General features: G+C 48.2%; 25 non-coding genes across 25 annotated transcripts; 6 read left to right on the top strand and 19 right to left on the bottom strand.

Annotated features, from left to right (window-relative positions):
• Nucleotides 1-728: 728 nt before the first annotated feature.
• trnae-uuc (transfer RNA glutamic acid (anticodon UUC)) lies at nt 729-800 on the bottom strand. Its single transcript has one exon. It is a non-coding gene; the product is annotated as a tRNA-Glu (tRNA).
• A 1240-nt stretch (nt 801-2040) lies between these two features.
• Nucleotides 2041-2127, bottom strand: trnay-gua (transfer RNA tyrosine (anticodon GUA)). The gene is given in 2 exon segments: nt 2041-2076; nt 2091-2127. It is a non-coding gene; the product is annotated as a tRNA-Tyr (tRNA).
• A 125-nt stretch (nt 2128-2252) lies between these two features.
• Nucleotides 2253-2324, bottom strand: trnae-uuc (transfer RNA glutamic acid (anticodon UUC)). Its single transcript has one exon. It is a non-coding gene; the product is annotated as a tRNA-Glu (tRNA).
• Nucleotides 2325-3202: 878 nt separating this feature from the next.
• trnay-gua (transfer RNA tyrosine (anticodon GUA)) lies at nt 3203-3289 on the bottom strand. The gene is given in 2 exon segments: nt 3203-3238; nt 3253-3289. It is a non-coding gene; the product is annotated as a tRNA-Tyr (tRNA).
• Nucleotides 3290-3414: 125 nt separating this feature from the next.
• On the bottom strand, nt 3415-3486 carry trnae-uuc (transfer RNA glutamic acid (anticodon UUC)). Its single transcript has one exon. It is a non-coding gene; the product is annotated as a tRNA-Glu (tRNA).
• An 878-nt stretch (nt 3487-4364) lies between these two features.
• trnay-gua (transfer RNA tyrosine (anticodon GUA)) lies at nt 4365-4451 on the bottom strand. Its single transcript is given in 2 exon segments — nt 4365-4400; nt 4415-4451. It is a non-coding gene; the product is annotated as a tRNA-Tyr (tRNA).
• A 125-nt stretch (nt 4452-4576) lies between these two features.
• On the bottom strand, nt 4577-4648 carry trnae-uuc (transfer RNA glutamic acid (anticodon UUC)). Its single transcript has one exon. It is a non-coding gene; the product is annotated as a tRNA-Glu (tRNA).
• Nucleotides 4649-6377: 1729 nt separating this feature from the next.
• On the top strand, nt 6378-6449 carry trnae-cuc (transfer RNA glutamic acid (anticodon CUC)). Its single transcript has one exon. It is a non-coding gene; the product is annotated as a tRNA-Glu (tRNA).
• A 115-nt stretch (nt 6450-6564) lies between these two features.
• Nucleotides 6565-6651, bottom strand: trnay-gua (transfer RNA tyrosine (anticodon GUA)). The gene is given in 2 exon segments: nt 6565-6600; nt 6615-6651. It is a non-coding gene; the product is annotated as a tRNA-Tyr (tRNA).
• Nucleotides 6652-7253: 602 nt separating this feature from the next.
• On the bottom strand, nt 7254-7326 carry trnar-acg (transfer RNA arginine (anticodon ACG)). Its single transcript has one exon. It is a non-coding gene; the product is annotated as a tRNA-Arg (tRNA).
• Nucleotides 7327-7944: 618 nt separating this feature from the next.
• trnae-cuc (transfer RNA glutamic acid (anticodon CUC)) lies at nt 7945-8016 on the top strand. The gene has a single exon. It is a non-coding gene; the product is annotated as a tRNA-Glu (tRNA).
• Nucleotides 8017-9249: 1233 nt separating this feature from the next.
• On the top strand, nt 9250-9321 carry trnae-cuc (transfer RNA glutamic acid (anticodon CUC)). The gene has a single exon. It is a non-coding gene; the product is annotated as a tRNA-Glu (tRNA).
• Nucleotides 9322-9436: 115 nt separating this feature from the next.
• trnay-gua (transfer RNA tyrosine (anticodon GUA)) lies at nt 9437-9523 on the bottom strand. Its single transcript is given in 2 exon segments — nt 9437-9472; nt 9487-9523. It is a non-coding gene; the product is annotated as a tRNA-Tyr (tRNA).
• Nucleotides 9524-9648: 125 nt separating this feature from the next.
• trnae-uuc (transfer RNA glutamic acid (anticodon UUC)) lies at nt 9649-9720 on the bottom strand. Its single transcript has one exon. It is a non-coding gene; the product is annotated as a tRNA-Glu (tRNA).
• An 877-nt stretch (nt 9721-10597) lies between these two features.
• trnay-gua (transfer RNA tyrosine (anticodon GUA)) lies at nt 10598-10684 on the bottom strand. The gene is given in 2 exon segments: nt 10598-10633; nt 10648-10684. It is a non-coding gene; the product is annotated as a tRNA-Tyr (tRNA).
• Nucleotides 10685-10809: 125 nt separating this feature from the next.
• trnae-uuc (transfer RNA glutamic acid (anticodon UUC)) lies at nt 10810-10881 on the bottom strand. The gene has a single exon. It is a non-coding gene; the product is annotated as a tRNA-Glu (tRNA).
• A 723-nt stretch (nt 10882-11604) lies between these two features.
• trnae-cuc (transfer RNA glutamic acid (anticodon CUC)) lies at nt 11605-11676 on the top strand. The gene has a single exon. It is a non-coding gene; the product is annotated as a tRNA-Glu (tRNA).
• A 111-nt stretch (nt 11677-11787) lies between these two features.
• trnay-gua (transfer RNA tyrosine (anticodon GUA)) lies at nt 11788-11874 on the bottom strand. Its single transcript is given in 2 exon segments — nt 11788-11823; nt 11838-11874. It is a non-coding gene; the product is annotated as a tRNA-Tyr (tRNA).
• A 125-nt stretch (nt 11875-11999) lies between these two features.
• trnae-uuc (transfer RNA glutamic acid (anticodon UUC)) lies at nt 12000-12071 on the bottom strand. Its single transcript has one exon. It is a non-coding gene; the product is annotated as a tRNA-Glu (tRNA).
• A 416-nt stretch (nt 12072-12487) lies between these two features.
• Nucleotides 12488-12560, bottom strand: trnar-acg (transfer RNA arginine (anticodon ACG)). The gene has a single exon. It is a non-coding gene; the product is annotated as a tRNA-Arg (tRNA).
• A 618-nt stretch (nt 12561-13178) lies between these two features.
• Nucleotides 13179-13250, top strand: trnae-cuc (transfer RNA glutamic acid (anticodon CUC)). Its single transcript has one exon. It is a non-coding gene; the product is annotated as a tRNA-Glu (tRNA).
• A 111-nt stretch (nt 13251-13361) lies between these two features.
• Nucleotides 13362-13448, bottom strand: trnay-gua (transfer RNA tyrosine (anticodon GUA)). Its single transcript is given in 2 exon segments — nt 13362-13397; nt 13412-13448. It is a non-coding gene; the product is annotated as a tRNA-Tyr (tRNA).
• Nucleotides 13449-13573: 125 nt separating this feature from the next.
• Nucleotides 13574-13645, bottom strand: trnae-uuc (transfer RNA glutamic acid (anticodon UUC)). The gene has a single exon. It is a non-coding gene; the product is annotated as a tRNA-Glu (tRNA).
• Nucleotides 13646-14752: 1107 nt separating this feature from the next.
• Nucleotides 14753-14824, top strand: trnae-cuc (transfer RNA glutamic acid (anticodon CUC)). The gene has a single exon. It is a non-coding gene; the product is annotated as a tRNA-Glu (tRNA).
• A 324-nt stretch (nt 14825-15148) lies between these two features.
• trnae-uuc (transfer RNA glutamic acid (anticodon UUC)) lies at nt 15149-15220 on the bottom strand. The gene has a single exon. It is a non-coding gene; the product is annotated as a tRNA-Glu (tRNA).
• Between the last annotated feature and the right edge of the window lie 487 nt (nt 15221-15707).

The raw sequence follows: 15707 nt of genomic DNA, 5'->3' as shown, positions 1-15707 counted from the left end.
CCTGTCAAGACATCTACTTTATCTCATGCCATCAACAGGCCTGGAGCCAACGTCAGGAAGGGGTCTGATGAGGAGCCTGCTATAAAAAGCTTCAAGTTGGAGCCGTCACATGTTGGGGATCTTGGTTGCTTTGTTTTCATGGCAAGTTGTGGTGCTGTTAGGATATTCCTACAGAGCCTGTGACAGTTTCTCAGTGGAATAACTGTGATCCAGGGTCAGAGAAGTCTCCTCTCCTGAAGGAAAATTCAAGCCTTAGTGGTCTTGCTTGAGCAGTTGCTGCAAAATCTGGTAGAGGCACACAGCCAGGCTTGACGGGAAAGAGTCAGCAGATCTTCACTGGTGGTCTAGTGGTTAGGATTCGGCGCTCTCACCGTCGCGGCCTGTGTTCGATTCCCGGTCAGGGAATGAGCTTTTGCCCTCCAGTGGCGGTCGCGATTGCAAAATGCTGGACTACCAACTCAAGCGCTGACGGCCTCGTCGAGAAGCATGGCCAATGAAATGTTTGCGAAAAAGACCTCCTTCGAGCCGGAGTCAAACCAGCAACCTAAGGATTGCCAATTTGCCACCTACAGTCCTCCGCTCTACCAGCTGAGCTATCGAAGGCACACCAGTTGGTGACAGAACCTAAACCTATCAGGTTTCGTAAGCTCCGCCTGCCGGCCAAAAGTGCTAGTGGCACAGAGAGACGTCCTGGCTGTTTCCATAAGTGAAGCAAAGACAACACGAACTTCCCATACCGGGAGTCGAACCCGGGCCGCCTGGGTGAAAACCAGGAATCCTGACCGCTAGACCATATGGGAACTTCCTCAAGCCTTGAGCAGGCCCTTTGGCTTTTAGTGTGTGACCGCCCCCCTTTAAGAATATGCGAATGATCCGAAGGGATTGTTTACTGAATTCAATTTCATCAGGCTCATCGGAGGGAGCTCTCATTTGCCTCGCCCAGGGGGTTCAGTTTCCTCCCATTGCTGTGTTGGCATAATAGACACTATAAACTGGTCGCAAAGCAAGGTCCTTGTGACAGTACCCATGCAATGCATCTGAAAAGAGCATGGTATTGTATGGTAACCGTTATCCTACTGACAAAGCAGCCTATTGTTGGACTGTCAATTTAAAATATTCTTCAACTAATCCAATAATAATAATAACAAAAAATATGGGATAATAAAATGGCTATGGGCTGACAGCGAAGCAGAGCGAACCAGCCAGGAGTCGAATCTGGAATCTTCTGGTTCGTAGTCAGACGCGTTATCCATTGCGCCACTGGCCCACCAGTCAGGCACCCTTGAGTGCATTTGCCTCGCCCAGGGGGTTCAGTTTCCTCCCATTCATGTGCTGGCATAATAGACACCATAAACTGGTCGCAAAGCAAGGTCCTTGTTACAGTACCCATGCAATGCATCTGAAAAGACGCATGGTATTGTATGGTAACCGTTATCCCACTGACAAAGCAGCCTATTGTTGGACTGTCAATTTAAAATATTATTCAACTAATCCAATATTAATAATAACAAAAACTATGCACGCGACTTGTTGGTGTCCGACTGGGCAGAGGCCTGTCAAGACATCTACTTTATCTCATGCCATCAACAGGCCTGGAGCCAACGTCAGGAAGGGGTCTGATGAGGAGCCTGCTATAAAAAGCTTCAAGTTGGAGGCGTCACATGTTGAGGAACTTGGTTGCTTTGTTTTCATGGCAAGTTGTGGTGCTGTTAGGATATTCCTACAGAGCCTGTGACAGTTTCTCAGTGGAATAACTGTGATCCAGGGTCAGAGAAGTCTCCTCTCCTGAAGGAAAATTCAAGCCTTAGTGGTCTTGCTTGAGCAGTTGCTGCAAAATCTGGTAGAGGCACACAGCCAGGCTTGACGGGAAAGAGTCAGCAGACCTTCCCTGGTGGTCTAGTGGTTAGGATTTGGCGCTCTCACCGCCATTCGGCGCTCTCACCATCATTTCGCGATTGCAAAATGCTGGACTACCAACTCAAGCTTTGTCGGCCTCGTCGAGAAGCATGGCCAATGAAATGTTTGCTTGTGAAAAAGAAATCCTTCGAGCCGGAGTCGAACCAGCGACCTAAGGATTGCCAATTTGCCACCTACAGTCCTCCGCTCTACCAGCTGAGCTATCGAAGGCACACCGGTTGGGGACAGAACCTAAACCTATCAGGTTTCGTAAGCTCCGCCTGCCGGCCAAAAGTGCTAGTGGCACAGAGAGACGTCCTGGCTGTTTCCATAAGTGAAGCAAAGACAACACGGACTTCCCATACCGGGAGTCGAACCCAGGCCGCCTGGGTGAAAACCAGGAATCCTGACCGCTAGACCATATGGGAACTTCCTCAAGCCTCGAGCAGGCCCTTTGGCTTTTAGTGTGTGAATGCCCCCCTTTAAGAATACGGGAATGATCCGAAGGGATTGTTTACTGAATTCAATTTCATCAGGCTCATCGGAGGGAGCTCTCATTTGCCTCGCCCAGGGGGTTCAGTTTCCTCCCATTCCTGTGCTGGCATAATAGACACTATAAACTGGTCGCAAAGCAAGGTCCTTGTGACAGTACCCATGCAATGCATCTGAAAAGACGCATGGTATTGTATGGTAACCGTTATCCCACTGACAAAGCAGCCTATTGTTGGACTGTCAATTTAAAATATTATTCAACTAATCCAATAATAATAATAACAAAAACTATGCACGCGACTTGTTGGTGTCCGACTGGGCAGAGGCCTGTCATGACATCTACTTTATCTCATGCCATCAACAGGCCTGGAGCCAACGTCAGGAAGGGGTCTGATGAGGAGCCTGCTATAAAAAGCTTCAAGTTGGAGGCGTCACATGTTGGGGATCTTGGTTGCTTTGTTTTCATGGCAAGTTGTGGTGCTGTTAGGATATTCCTACAGAGCCTGTGACAGTTTCTCAGTGGAATAACTGTGATCCAGGGTCAGAGAAGTCTCCTCTCCTGAAGGAAAATTCAAGCCTTAGTGGTCTTGCTTGAGCAGTTGCTGCAAAATCTGGTAGAGGCACACAGCCAGGCTTGACGGGAAAGAGTCAGCAGACCTTCCCTGGTGGTCTAGTGGTTAGGATTTGGCGCTCTCACCGCCATTCGGCGCTCTCACCATCATTTCGCGATTGCAAAATGCTGGACTACCAACTCAAGCGTTGTCGGCCTCGTCGAGAAGCATGGCCAATGAAATGTTTGCTTGTGAAAAAGAAATCCTTCGAGCCGGAGTCGAACCAGCGACCTAAGGATTGCCAATTTGCCACCTACAGTCCTCCACTCTACCAGCTGAGCTATCGAAGGCACACCAGTTGGGGACAGAACCTAAACCTTTCAGGTTTCGTAAGCTCCGCCTGCCGGCCAAAAGTGCTAGTGGCACAGAGAGACGTCCTGGCTGTTTCCATAAGTGAAGCAAAGACAACACGGACTTCCCATACCGGGAGTCGAACCCAGGCCGCCTGGGTGAAAACCAGGAATCCTGACCGCTAGACCATATGGGAACTTCCTCAAGCCTCGAGCAGGCCCTTTGGCTTTTAGTGTGTGAATGCCCCCCTTTAAGAATACGGGAATGATCCGAAGGGATTGTTTACTGAATTCAATTTCATCAGGCTCATCGGAGGGAGCTCTCATTTGCCTCGCCCAGGGGGTTCAGTTTCTTCCCATTCCTGTGCTGGCATAATAGACACTATAAACTGGTCGCAAAGCAAGGTCCTTGTGACAGTACCCATGCAATGCATCTGAAAAGACGCATGGTATTGTATGGTAACCGTTATCCCACTGACAAAGCAGCCTATTGTTGGACTGTCAATTTAAAATATTATTCAACTAATCCAATAATAATAATAACAAAAACTATGCACGCGACTTGTTGGTGTCCGACTGGGCAGAGGCCTGTCATGACATCTACTTTATCTCATGCCATCAACAGGCCTGGAGCCAACGTCAGGAAGGGGTCTGATGAGGAGCCTGCTATAAAAAGCTTCAAGTTGGAGGCGTCACATGTTGGGGATCTTGGTTGCTTTGTTTTCATGGCAAGTTGTGGTGCTGTTAGGATATTCCTACAGAGCCTGTGACAGTTTCTCAGTGGAATAACTGTGATCCAGGGTCAGAGAAGTCTCCTCTCCTGAAGGAAAATTCAAGCCTTAGTGGTCTTGCTTGAGCAGTTGCTGCAAAATCTGGTAGAGGCACACAGCCAGGCTTGACGGGAAAGAGTCAGCAGACCTTCCCTGGTGGTCTAGTGGTTAGGATTTGGCGCTCTCACCGCCATTCGGCGCTCTCACCATCATTTCGCGATTGCAAAATGCTGGACTACCAACTCAAGCGCTGACGGCCTCGTCGAGAAGCATGGCCAATGAAATGTTTGCTTGTGAAAAAGACCTCCTTCGAGCCGGAGTCGAACCAGCGACCTAAGGATTGCCAATTTGCCACCTACAGTCCTCCGCTCTACCAGCTGAGCTATCGAAGGCACACCGGTTGGGGACAGAACCTAAACCTATCAGGTTTCGTAAGCTCCGCCTGCCGGCCAAAAGTGCTAGTGGCACAGAGAGACGTCCTGGCTGTTTCCATAAGTGAAGCAAAGACAACACGAACTTCCCATACTGGGAGTCGAACCCAGGCCGCCTGGGTGAAAACCAGGAATCCTGACCGCTAGACCATATGGGAACTTCCTCAAGCCTCGAGCAGGCCCTTTGGCTTTTAGTGTGTGACCGCCCCCCTTTAAGAATATGGGAATGATCCGAAGGGATTGTTTACTGAATTCAATTTCATCAGGCTCATCGGAGGGAGCTCTCATTTGCCTCCCCCAGGGGGTTCAGTTTCCTCCCATTCCTGTGCTGGCATGATAGACACTATAAACTGGTCGCAAAGCAAGGTCCTTGTGACAGTACCCATGCAATGCATCTGAAAAGACGCATGGTATTGTATGGTAACCGTTATCCCACTGACAAAGCAGCCTATTGTTGGACTGTCAATTTAAAATATTATTCAACTAATCCAATAATAATAATAACAAAAACTATGGGCTAATAAAAGGAAATAATAAAATGGCTATGGGCTGACAGCGAAGCAAAAGAGGCAGAGCGAGCCAGCCAGAAGTCGAACCTGGAATCTTCTGATTCGTAGTCAGACGCGTTATCCATTGCGCCACTGGCCCACCAGTCAGGCACCCTTGAGTGCATTTGCCTCGCCCAGGGGGTTCAGTTTCCTCCCATTCCTGTGGTGGCATAATAGACACTATAAACTGGTCGCAAAGCAAGGTCCTTGTTACAGTACCCATGCAATGCATCTGAAAAGACGCATGGTATTGTATGGTAACCGTTATCCCACTGACAAAGCAGCCTATTGTTGGACTGTCAATTTAAAATATTATTCAACTAATCCAATAATAATAATAACAAAAAATATGCACGCGATGGTAACCGTTATCCCACTGACAAAGCAGCCTATTGTTGGACTGTCAATTTAAAATATTATTCAACTAATCCAATAATAATAATAACAAAAGACAGTACCCATGCAATGCATCTGAAGAGAGCATGGTATTGTATGGTAACCGTTATCCCACTGACAAAGCAGCCTATTGTTGGACTGTCAATTTAATATTATTCAACTAATCCAATAATAATAATAACAAAAAATATGGGCTAATAAAAGGAAATAATAAAATGGCTATGGGCTGACAGCGAAGCAAAAGAGGCAGAGCGAGCCAGCCAAGAGTCGAACCTGGAATCTTCTGATTCGTAGTCAGACGCGTTATCCATTGCGCCACTGGCCCACCAGTCAGGCACCCTTGAGTGCATTTGCCTCGCCCAGGGGGTTCAGTTTCCTCCCATTCCTGTGCTGGCATAATAGACACCATAAACTGGTCGCAAAGCAAGGTCCTTGTTACAGTACCCATGCAATGCATCTGAAAAGACGCATGGTATTGTATGGTAACCGTTATCCCACTGACAAAGCAGCCTATTGTTGGACTGTCAATTTAAAATATTATTCAACTAATCCAATAATAATAATAACAAAAACTATGTACGCGACTTGTTGGTGTCCGACTGGGAAGAGGCCTGTCATGACATCTACTTTATCTCATGCCATCAACAAGCCTGGAGCCAACGTCAGGAAGGGGTTTGATGAGGAGCCTGCTATAAAAAGCTTCAAGTTGGAGGCGTCACATGTTGGGGATCTCGGTTGCTTTGTTTTCATGGCAAGTTGTGGTGCTGTTAGGATATTCCTACAGAGCCTGTGACAGTTTCTCAGTGGAAGAACTGTGATCCAGGGTCAGAGAAGTCTCCTCTCCTGAAGGAAAATTCAAGCCTTAGTGGTCTTGCTTGAGCAGTTGCTGCAAAATCTGGCAGAGGCACACAGCCAGGCTTGACGGGAAAGAGTCAGCAGACCTTCCCTGGTGGTCTAGTGGTTAGGATTCGGCGCTCTCACCGCCGCGGCCTGGGTTCGATTCCCGGTCAGGGAATGAGCTTTTGCCCTCCAGCGGCGGTCGCGATTGCAAAATGTTGGATTACCAACTCGAGCGCTGATGGCCTCGTCGAGAAGCATGGCCAACGAAATGTTTGCTTATGAAAAAGACCTCCTTCAAGCCGGAGTCGAACCAGCGACCTAAGGATTGCCAATTTGCCACCTACAGTCCTCCACTCTACCAGCTGAGCTATCGAAGGCACACCGGTTGCGGACAGAAACTAAACCTATCAGGTTTCGTAAGCTCCGCCTGCCGGCCAAAAGTGCTAGTGGCACAGAGAGACGTCCTGGCTGTTTCCATTAGTGAAGCAAAGACAACACGAACTTCCCATACCGGGAGTCGAACCCGGGCTGCCTGGGTGAAAACCAGGAATCCTGACCGCTAGACCATATGAAAGCCTCGAGCAGGCCCTTTGGCTTTTAGTGTGTGACCGCCCCCTTTAAGAATATGGGAATGATCCGAAGGGATTGTTTACTGAATTCAATTTCATCAGGCTCATCGGAGGGAGCTCTCATTTGCCTCGCCCAGGGGGTTCAGTTTCCTCCCATTGCTGTGTTGGCATAATAGACACTATAAACTGGTCGCAAAGCAAGGTCCTTGTGACAGTACCCATGCAATGCATCTGAAAAGAGCATGGTATTGTATGGTAACCGTTATCCCACTGACAAAGCAGCCTATTGTTGGACTGTCAATTTAAAATATTATTCAACTAATCCAATAATAATAATAACAAAAACTATGGGCTAATAAAAGGAAATAATAAAATGGCTATGGGCTGACAGCGAAGCAAAAGAGGCAGAGCGAGCCAGCCAGGAGTCGAACCTGGAATCTTCTGATTCGTAGTCAGACGCGTTATCCATTGCGCCACTGGCCCACCAGTCAGGTACCCTTGAGTGCATTTGCCTCGCCCAGGGGGTTCAGTTTCCTCCCATTCCTGTGCTGGCATAATAGACACCATAAACTGGTCGCAAAGCAAGGTCCTTGTTACAGTACCCATGCAATGCATCTGAAAAGACGCATGGTATTGTATGGTAACCGTTATCCCACTGACAAAGCAGCCTATTGTTGGACTGTCAATTTAAAATATTATTCAACTAATCCAATATTAATAATAACAAAAACTATGCACGCGACTTGTTGGTGTCCGACTGGGCAGAGGCCTGTCAAGACATCTACTTTATCTCATGCCATCAACAGGCCTGGAGCCAACGTCAGGAAGGGGTCTGATGAGGAGCCTGCTATAAAAAGCTTCAAGTTGGAGGCATCACATGTTGAAGAACTTGGTTGCTTTGTTTTCATGGCAAGTTGTGATGCTGTTAGGATATTCCTACAGAGCCTGTGACAGTTTCTCAGTGGAATAACTGTGATCCAGGGTCAGAGAAGTCTCCTCTCCTGAAGGAAAATTCAAGCCTTAGTGGTCTTGCTTGAGCAGTTGCTGCAAAATCTGGTAGAGGCACACAGCCAGGCTTGACAGGAAAGAGTCAGCAGACCTTCCCTGGTGGTCTAGTGGTTAGGATTCGGCGCTCTCACCGCCGCGGCCTGGGTTCGATTCCCGGTCAGGGAATGAGCTTTTGCCCTCCAGCGGCGGTCGCGATTGCAAAATGCTGGACTACCAACTCAAGCGCTGACGGCCTCGTCGAGAAGCATGGCCAATGAAATGTTTGCTTGTGAAAAAGAGCTCCTTCGAGCCAGAGTCGAACCAGCGACCTAAGGATTGCCAATTTGCCACCTACAGTCCTCCGCTCTACCAGCTGAGCTATCGAAGACACACCAGTTGGGGACAGAACCTAAACCTTTCAGGTTTCGTAAGCTCGTATGGTAACCGTCATCCCACTGACAAAGCAGCCTATTGTTGGACTGTCAATTTAAAATATTATTCAACTAATCCAATAACAATAATAACAAAAGACAGTACCCATGCAATGCATCTGAAAAGAGCATGGTATTGTATGGTAACCGTTATCCCACTGACAAAGCAGCCTATTGTTGGACTGTCAATTTAAAATATTATTAAACTAATCCAATAATAATAATAACAAAAAATATGGGCTAATAAAAGGAAATAATAAAATGGCTATGGACTGACAGCGAAGCAAAAGAGGCAGAGCGAGCCAGCCAGGAGTCAAACCTGGAATCTTCTGATTCGTAGTCAGACGCATTATCCATTGCGCCACTGGCCCACCAGTCAGGCACCCTTGAGTGCATTTGCCTCGCCCAGGGGGTTCAGTTTCCTCCCATTCCTGTGCTGGCATAATAGACACCATAACCTGGTCGCAAAGCAAGGTCCTTGTGACAGTACCCATGCAATGCATCTGAAAAGAGCATGGTATTGTATGGTAACCGTTATCCTACTGACAAAGCAGCCTATTGTTGGACTGTCAATTTAAAATATTATTCAACTAATCCAATATTAATAATAACAAAAACTATGCACGCGACTTGTTGGTGTCCGACTGGGCAGAGGCCTGTCAAGACATCTACTTTATCTCATGCCATCAACAGGCCTGGAGCCAACGTCAGGAAGGGGTCTGATGAGGAGCCTGCTATAAAAAGCTTCAAGTTGGAGGCGTCACATGTTGAGGAACTTGGTTGCTTTGTTTTCATGGCAAGTTGTGGTGCTGTTAGGATATTCCTACAGAGCCTGTGACAGTTTCTCAGTGGAATAACTGTGATCCAGGGTCAGAGAAGTCTCCTCTCCTGAAGGAAAATTCAAGCCTTAGTGGTCTTGCTTGAGCAGTTGCTGCAAAATCTGGTAGAGGCACACAGCCAGGCTTGACGGGAAAGAGTCAGCAGACCTTCCCTGGTGGTCTAGTGGTTAGGATTCGGCGCTCTCACCGCCGTGGCCTGGGTTCGATTCCTGGTCAGGGAATGAGCTTTTGCCCTCCAGCGGCGGTCGCGATTGCAAAATGCTGGACTACCAACTCAAGCGCTGACGGCCTCGTCGAGAAGCATGGCCAATGAAATGTTTGCTTGTGAAAAAGACCTCCTTCGAGCCGGAGTCGAACCAGCGACCTAAGGATTGCCAATTTGCCACCTACAGTCCTCCGCTCTACCAGCTGAGCTATCAAAGGCACGCTGGTTGGGGACAGAACCTAAACCTATCAGGTTTCGTAAGCTCCGCCTGCCGGCCAAAAGTGCTAGTGGCACAGAGAGACGTCCTGGCTTTTTCCATAAGTGAAGCAAAGACAACACGAACTTCCCATACCGGGAGTCGAACCCAGGCCGCCTGGGTGAAAACCAGGAATCCTGACCGCTAGACCATATGGGAACTTCCTCAAGCCTCAAGCAGGCCCTTTGGCTTTTAGTGTGTGACCGCCCCCCTTTAAGAATATGGGAATGATCCGAAAGGATTGTTTACTGAATTCAATTTCATCAGGCTCATCGGAGGGAGCTCTCATTTGCCTCGCCCAGGGGGTTCAGTTTCCTCCCATTCCTGTGCTGGCATAATAGACACTATAAACTGATCGCAAAGCAAGGTCCTTGTGACAGTACCCATGCAATGCATCTGAAAAGACGCATGGTATTGTATGGTAACCGTTATCCCACTGACAAAGCAGCCTATTGTTGGACTGTCAATTTAAAATATTATTCAACTAATCCAATAATAATAATAACAAAAACTATGCACGCGACTTGTTGGTGTCCGACTGGGCAGAGGCCTGTCATGACATCTACTTTATCTCATGCCATCAACAGGCCTGGAGCCAACGTCAGGAAGGGGTCTGATGAGGAGCCTGCTATAAAAAGCTTCAAGTTGGAGGCGTCACATGTTGGGGATCTTGGTTGCTTTGTTTTCATGGCAAGTTGTGGTGCTGTTAGGATATTCCTACAGAGCCTGTGACAGTTTCTCAGTGGAATAACTGTGATCCAGGGTCAGAGAAGTCTCCTCTCCTGAAGGAAAATTCAAGCCTTAGTGGTCTTGCTTGAGCAGTTGCTGCAAAATCTGGTAGAGGCACACAGCCATGCTTGACGGGAAAGAGTCAGCAGACCTTCCCTGGTGGTCTAGTGGTTAGGATTCGGCGCTCTCACGCCATTCGGCGCTCTCACCAGCATTTCGCGATTGCAAAATGCTGGACTACCAACTCAAGCGCTGACGGCCTCGTCGAGAAGCATGGCCAATGAAATGTTTGCTTGTGAAAAAGACCTCCTTCGAGCCGGAGTCGAACCAGCGACCTAAGGATTGCCAATTTGCCACCTACAGTCCTCCGCTCTACCAGCTGAGCTATCGAAGGCACACCGGTTGGGGACAGAACCTAAACCTATCAGGTTTCGTAAGCTCCGCCTGCCGGCCAAAAGTGCTAGTGGCACAGAGAGACGTCCTGGCTGTTTCCATAAGGGGAGCAAAGACAACACGAACTTCCCATACCGGGAGTCGAACCCGGGCCGCCTGGGTGAAAACCAGGAATCCTGACCGCTAGACCATATGGGACCTTCCTAAAGCCTCGAGCAGGCCCTTTGGCTTTTAGTGTGTGACCGCCCCCCTTTAAGAATGTGGGAATGATCCAAAGGGATTGTTTACTGAATTCAATTTCATCAGGCTCATCGGAGGGAGCTCTCATTTGCCTCGCCCAGGGGGTTCAGTTTCCTCCCATTCCTGTGCTGGCATAATAGACACTATAAACTGGTCGCAAAGCAAGGTCCTTGTGACAGTACCCATGCAATGCATCTGAAAAGACGCATGGTATTGTATGGTAACCGTTATCCCACTGACAAAGCAGCCTATTGTTGGACTGTCAATTTAAAATATTATTCAACTAATCCAATAATAATAATAACAAAAACTATGCACGCGACTTGTTGGTGTCCGACTGGGCAGAGGCCTGTCAAGACATCTACTTTATCTCATGCCATCAACAGGCCTGGAGCCAACGTCAGGAAGGGGTCTGATGAGGAGCCTGCTATAAAAAGCTTCAAGTTGGAGCCGTCACATGTTGGGGATCTTGGTTGCTTTGTTTTCATGGCAAGTTGTGGTGCTGTTAGGATATTCCTACAGAGCCTGTGACAGTTTCTCAGTGGAAGAACTGTGATCCAGGGTCAGAGAAGTCTCCTCTCCTGAAGGAAAATTCAAGCCTTAGTGGTCTTGCTTGAGCAGTTGCTGCAAAATCTGGTAGAGGCACACAGCCAGGCTTGACGGGAAAGAGTCAGTAGACCTTCCCTGGTGGTCTAGTGGTTAGGATTCGGCGCTCTCACCGCCGCGGCCTGGGTTCGATTCCCGGTCAGGGAATGAGCTTTTGCCCTCCAGTGGCGGTCGCGATTGCAAAATGCTGGACTACCAACTCAAGCGCTGACGGCCTCGTCGAGAAGCACGGCCAATGAAATGTTTGCGAAAAAGACCTCCTTCGAGCCGGAGTCGAACCAGCGACCTAAGGATTGCCAAATTGCCACCTACAGTCCTCCGCTCTACCAGCTGAGCTATCGAAGGCACACCGGTTGGGGACAGAACCTAAACCTATCAGGTTTTGTAAGCTCCGCCTGCCGGCCAAAAGTGCTAGTGGCACAGAGAGACGTCCTGGCTGTTTCCATAAGTGAAGCAAAGACAACACGAACTTCCCATAACGGGAGTCGAACCCGGGCCGCCTGGGTGAAAACCAGGAATCCTGACCGCTGGACCATATGGGAGCTTCCTCAAGCCTCGAGCAGGCCCTTTGGCTTTTAGTGTGTGACCGCCCCCCTTTAAGAATATGGGAATGATCCGAAGGGATTGTTTACTGAATTCAATTTCATCAGGCTCATCGGAGGGAGCTCTCATTTGCCTCGCCCAGGGGGTTCAGTTTCCTCCCATTGCTGTGTTGGCATAATAGACACTATAAACTGGTCGCAAAGCAAGGTCCTTGTGACAGTACCCATGCAATGCATCTGAAAAGAGCATGGTATTGTATGGTAACCGTTATCCCACTGACAAAGCAGCCTATTGTTGGACTGTCAATTTAAAATATTATTCAACTAATCCAATAATAATAATAACAAAAACTATGGGCTAATAAAAGGAAATAATAAAATGGCTATGGGCTGACAGCGAAGCAAAAGAGGTAGAGCAAGCCAGCCAGGAGTCGAACCTGGAATCTTCTGATTCGTAGTCAGACGCGTTATCCATTGCGCCACTGGCCCACCAGTCAGGCACCCTTGAGTGCATTTGCCTCGCCCAGGGGGTTCAGTTTCCTCCCATTCCTGTGCTGGCATAATAGACACCATAAACTGGTCGCAAAGCAAGGTCCTTGTTACAGTACCCATGCAATGCATCTGAAAAGACACATGGTATTGTATGGTAACCATTATCCCACTGACAAAGCAGCCTATTGTTGGACTGTCAATTTAAAATATTATTCAACTAATCCAATATTAATAATAACAAAAACTATGCACGCGACTTGTTGGTGTCCGACTGGGCAGAGGCCTGTCAAGACATCTACTTTATCTCATGCCATCAACAGGCCTGGAGCCAACGTCAGGAAGGGGTCTGATGAGGAGCCTGCTATAAAAAGCTTCAAGTTGGAGGCGTCACATGTTGGGGATCTTGGTTGCTTTGTTTTCATGGCAAGTTGTGGTGCTGTTAGGATATTCCTACAGAGCCTGTGATAGTTTCTCAGTGGAAGAACTGTGATCCAGGGTCAGAGAATTCTCCTCTCCTGAAGGAAAATTCCAGCCTTAGTGGTCTTGCTTGAGCAGTTGCTGCAAAATCTGTTAGAGGCACACAGCCAGGCTTGACGGGAAAGAGTCAGCAGACCTTCCCTGGTGGTCTAGTGGTTAGGATTCGGCGCTCTCACCGCCGTGGGCTGGGTTCAATTCCCGGTCAGGGAATGAGCTTTTGCCCTCCAGCGGCGGTCGCGATTGCAAAATGCTGGACTACCAACTCAAGCGCTGACGGCCTCGTCGAGAAGCATGGCCAATGAAATGTTTGCGAAAAAGACCTCCTTCGAGCCGGAGTCGAACCAGCGACCTAAGGATTGCCAATTTGCCACCTACAGTCCTCCGCTCTACCAGCTGAGCTATCGAAGGCACACCAGTTGGGGACAGAACCTAAACCTATCAGGTTTCGTAAGCTCCGCCTGCCGGCCAAAAGTGCTAGTGTCACAGAGAGACGTCCTGGCTGTTTCCATAAGTGAAGCAAAGACAACACGAACTTCCCATACCGGGAGTCGAACCCGGGCCGCCTGGGTGAAAACCAGGAATCCTGACCGCTAGACCATATGGGAACTTCCTCAAGCCTTGAGCAGGCCCTTTGGCTTTTAGTGTGTGACCGCCCCCCTTTAAGAATATGGGAATGATCCGAAGGGATTGTTTACTGAATTCAATTTCATCAGGCTCATCGGAGGGAGCTCTCATTTGCCTCGCCCAGGGGGTTCAGTTTCCTCCCATTGCTGTGTTGGCATAATAGACACTATAAACTGGTCGCAAAGCAAGGTCCTTGTGACAGTACCCATGCAATGCATCTGAAAAGAGCATGGTATTGTATGGTAACCGTTATCCCACTGACAAAGCAGCCTATTGTTGGACTGTCAATTTAAAATATTATTCAACTAATCCAATAATAATAATAACAAAAACTTTTGGCTAATAAAAGGAAATAATAAAATGGCTATGGGCTGACAGCGAAGCAAAAGAGGCAGAGCGAGCCAGCCAGGAGTCGAACCTCCAATCTTCTGATTCGTAGTCAGACGCGTTATCCATTGCGCCACTGGCCCACCAGTCAGGCACCCTTGAGTGCATTTGCCTCGCCCAGGGGGTTCAGTTTCCTCCCATTCCTGTGCTGGCATAATAGACACCATAAACTGGTCGCAAAGCAAGGTCCTTGTTACAGTACCCATGCAATGCATCTGAAAAGACGCATGGTATTGTATGGTAACCGTTATCCCACTGACAAAGCAGCCTATTGTTGGACTGTCAATTTAAAATATTATTCAACTAATCCAATAATAATAATAACAAAAACTATGCACGCGACTTGTTGGTGTCCGACTGGGCAGAGGCCTGTCAAGACATCTACTTTATCTCATGCCATCAACAGGCCTGGAGCCAACGTCAGGAAGGGGTCTGATGAGGAGCCTGCTATAAAAAGCTTCAAGTTGGAGGCGTCACATGTTGGGGATCTCGGTTGCTTTGTTTTCATGGCAAGTTGTGGTGCTGTTAGGATATTCCTACAGAGCCTGTGACAGTTTCTCAGTGGAATAACTGTGATCCAGGGTCAGAGAAGTCTCCTCTCCTGAAGGAAAATTCAAGCCTTAGTGGTCTTGCTTGAGCAGTTGCTGCAAAATCTGGTAGAGGCACACAGCCAGGCTTGACGGGAAAGAGTCAGCAGACCTTCCCTGGTGGTCTAGTGGTTAGGATTCGGTGCTCTCACCGCCGTGGGCTGGGTTCGATTCCCGGTCAGGGAATGAGCTTTTGCCCTCCAGTGGCGGTCGCGATTGCAAAATGCTGGACTACCAACTCAAGCGCTGACGGCCTCGTCGAGAAGCATGGCCAATGAAATGTTTGCGAAAAAGACCTCCTTCGAGCCGGAGTCAAACCAGCAACCTAAGGATTGCCAATTTGCCCCCTACAGTCCTCCGCTGTACCAGCTGAGCTATCGAAGGCACACCGGTTGGGGGACAGAACCTAAACCTATCAGGTTTCGTAAGCTCCGCCTGCCGGCCAAAAGTGCTAGTGGCACAGAGAGACGTCCTGGCTGTTTCCATAAGTGAAGCAAAGACAACACGAACTTCCCATACCGGGAGTCGAACCCGGGCCGCCTGGGTGAAAACCAGGACTCCTGACCGCTAGACCATATGGGAACTTCCTCAAGCCTCAAGCAGACCCTTTGGCTTTTAGTGTGTGACCGCCCCCCTTTAAGAATATGGGAATGATCCGAAGGGATTGTTTACTGAATTCAATTTCATCAGGCTCATCGGAGGGAGCTCTCATTTGCCTCGCCCAGGGGGTTCAGTTTCCTCCCATTGCTGTGTTGGCATAATAGACACTATAAAATGGTCGCAAAGCAAGGTCCTTGTGACAGTACCCATGCAAAGCATCTGAAAAGAGCATGGTATTGTATGGTAACCGTTATCCCACTGACAAAGCAGCCTATTGTTGGACTGTCAATTTAAAATATTATTCAACTAATCCAATAATAATAATAACAAAAGACAGTACCCATGCAATGCATCTGAAAAGAGCATGGTATTGTATGGTAACCGTTATCCCACTGACAAAGCAGCCTATTGTTGGACTGTCAATTTAAAATATTATTCAACTAATCCAATAATAATAATAACAAAAAAT

The sequence above is a fragment of the Rhinichthys klamathensis genome, unplaced genomic scaffold (assembly GCF_029890125.1).
Source record: "Rhinichthys klamathensis goyatoka isolate OS25496 unplaced genomic scaffold, OSU_Roscu_1.1 h1tg000249l_1, whole genome shotgun sequence".
NCBI classification, from domain to species: Eukaryota; Metazoa; Chordata; class Actinopteri; order Cypriniformes; family Leuciscidae; genus Rhinichthys; species Rhinichthys klamathensis.
This window is presented reverse-complemented; position numbering and strand designations above follow the sequence as displayed.